We start from the raw sequence: 3498 nt of genomic DNA, 5'->3' as shown, positions 1-3498 counted from the left end.
TTAACTTTCCATCACCACACCAACATTGTCCATATTCAGCCATTGCACAGCTTCAGGTCCCTCTACATCCACATGGAAAAAACCCAAATCAGGATTGGCACTCCCCCAGTACTGAGCAGTTGGAAGTAGATTGTACCACATCAGACAGTTGTCCATATGATGACTAGTTTTACTGCAAATAAAGCATCTCTTGATCCTAGTGCAAAGCCCAACATAATGGCCAAGCTCCCCACAATTAAAGCAAGTCACATTCTTGAACTTGGGATCCAGAATAGGCCCAGGCCCAGAAGCAACATTCAACTGCATCGAACTCCCAGCTTTATCACCACTATTTTTTGACCCATCAGACGCAGCTCCTTTCTGATTCTTCTTTTTGCTTTTGTTACTACCACAAGGTTGTTGCTGCGAGGGAATCAAACTAGCGCTGCTGCTCTGACTGTTTTGTTGTGGGATGCTAGGAGCTAAACCTTGCGGTATCATCATCATCGGATTGAAACCAGGGGGAGGAAACTGCTGGTTCCCAAAGAACTGTGACCACTGAGACATTGACCACATATTGGGTTGCATCATAGGGTACTGATACGTCCCAAACGTATCTATAATTTCTTATGTTCCATGCTACTTTTATGATGATACTCACATGTTTTATACACATTATATGTCATATTTATGCATTTTCCGGCACTAACCTATTGACGAGATGCCGAAGAGCCGATTGTTGTTTTCTCGTCGTTTTTGGTTTCAGAAATCCTATTAAGGAAATATTCTGGGAATTGGACGAAATCAACGCCCAGGGTCCTATTTTTGCACGAAGCTTCCAGAAGACCGAAGGAGTCACGAAGTGGGGCCACGAGGCGCCGCCACAACAGGCCGGCGCGGCCAGCAAGGGGACCGCGCAGCCCTGTTGTGTGGGGCCCCCGTGGCGCCTCTTGACCTGCCCTTTCGCCTACTTAAAGCCTCCGTCGCGAAACCCCTAGTACCGAGAGCCACGATACGGAAAACCTTCCAGAGACGCCGCCGCCGCCAATCCCATCTCGGGGGATTCAAGAGATCGCCTCCGGCACCCTGCCGGAGAGGGGAATCATCTCCCGGAGGTCTCTTCATCGCCATGATCGCCTCCGGATCGATGTGTGAGTAGTTCACCCCTGGACTATGGGTCCATAGCAGTAGCTAGATGGTCGTCTTCTCCCCATTGTGCTATCATGTTAGATCTTGTGAGCTGCCTATCATGATCAAGATCATCTATTTGTAATCCTTCATGTTTTGTTTGTTGGGATCCGATGAATATTGAATACTATGTCAAGTTGATTATCAATCTATCATATATGTTATTTATGTTCTTGCATGCTCTCCGTTGCTAGTAGAGGCTCTGGCCAAGTTGATACTTGTGACTCCAAGAGGGAGTATTTATGCTCGATAGTGGGTTCATGCCTCCATTAAATCCGGGACAGTGATGTAAAGTTCTAAGGTTGTGGATGTGCTGTTGCCACTAGGGATAAAACATCGATGCTTTGTCTAAGGATATTTGTGTTGATTACATTACGCACCATACTTAATGCAATTGTGTGTTGTTTACAACTTAATACTGGAGGGGGTTCGGATGATAACCTGAAGGTGGACTCTTTAGGCATAGATGCATGCTGGATAGTGGTCTATGTACTTTGTCGTAATGCCCCGATTAAATCTCATAGTACTCATCATGATATATGTATGTGCATTGTTATGCCTTCTTTATTTGTCAATTGCCCAACTGTAATTTGTTCACCCAACATCTGCTATCTTATGGGAGAGACACCGCTAGTGAACTGTGGACCCCGGTCCTATTCTTTACATCCGAAATACAAACCGCTGCAATTTTTCTTTACTCGTTCTTCGCAAACAACCATCATCATCCACACTATACATCTAATCCTTTGTTTACCACAAGCCGGTGAGATTGACAACCTCGCTGTTACGTTGGGGCAAAGTTCTGTGATTGTGTTGTGCAGGTTCCACGTTGGCGCCGGAATCCCTGGTGTTGCGCCGCGCTACACTCCTCCACCATCAACCTTCAACGTGCTTCTTGACTCCTACTGGTTCGATAAACCTTGGTTTCTTACTGAGGGAAACTTGCTGCTGTACGCATCACACCTTCCACTTGGGGTTCCCAACGGGCGTGTTATACGTCTCCGACGTATCGATAATTTCTTATGTTCCATGCCACATTATTGATGATATCTACATGTTTTATGCATACTTTATGTCATATTTATGCATTTTCCGGCACTAACCTATTAACGAGATGCCGAAGAGCCGCTTGTTGTTTTCTCGCTGTTTTGGTTTCAGAAATCCTAGTAAGGAAATATTCTCGGAATTGGACGAAATCAACGCCCAGGGGCCTATTTTGCCACGAAGCTTCCAGAAGACCGAAAGGGAAACGAAGTGGGGCGACGAGGCTGCGACACGCCAGGGCGGCGCGGCCCACATCCTGGCCGCGCGGCCCTATTGTGTGGGCCCCTCGCGTCGCCTCTTGACCTGCCCTTCCGCCTACATATAGTCTTCGTCGCGAAACCCCCAGTACCGAGAGCCACGATACGGAAAACCTTACGGAGACGCCGCCGCCGCCAATCCCATCTCGGGGGATTCAGGAGATCACCTCCGGCACCCTGCCGGAGAGGGGAATCATCTCCCGGAGGACTCTTCACCGCCATGGTCGCCTCCGGAGTGATGAGTGAGTAGTTCACCCCTGGACTATGGGTCCATAGCAGTAGCTAGATGGTCGTTTTCTCCTTATGTGCTTCATTGTCGGATCTTGTGAGCTTCCTAACATGATCAAGATCATCTATCTGTAATGCTATATGTTGTGTTTGTTGGGATCCGATGGATAGAGAATACTATGTTATGTTGATTATCAATCTATTACCTATGTGTTGTTTATGATCTTGCATGCTCTCCGTTATTAGTAGAGGCTCCGGCCAAGTTTTTACTCTTAACTCCAAGAGGGAGTATTTATGCTCGATAGTGGGTTCATGCCTCCATTAAATCCGGGACGAGTGACGTGAAAGTTCTAAGGTTGTGGATGTGCTGTTGCCACTAGGGATAAAACATTGATGCTATGTCCGAGGATGTAGTTATTAATTACATTACGCACCATACTTAATGCAATTGTCTCGTTGTTTGCAACTTAATACCGAAGGGGTTCGGATGATAACCCGAAGGTGGACTTTTAGGCATAGATGCATGTTGGATAGCGGTCTATGTACTTTGTCGTAATGCACAATTAAATCTCACTATACTCATCATATCATGTATGTGCATGGTCATGCCTCTCTATTTGTCAATTGCCCAACTGTAATTTGTTCACCCAACATGCTATTTATCTTATGGGAGAGACACCTCTAGTGAACTGTGGACCCCGGTCCATTCTTTTACATCGAATACAATCTATCGCAATATTTGTTCTACTCGTTTTCTGCAAACAATCATCATCCACACTATACATCTAATCCTTTGTTACAG

This window comes from Lolium rigidum, chromosome 6 (genome assembly GCF_022539505.1).
Source record: "Lolium rigidum isolate FL_2022 chromosome 6, APGP_CSIRO_Lrig_0.1, whole genome shotgun sequence".
Classification (NCBI taxonomy): Eukaryota; Viridiplantae; Streptophyta; class Magnoliopsida; order Poales; family Poaceae; genus Lolium; species Lolium rigidum.
This window is presented reverse-complemented; position numbering follows the sequence as displayed.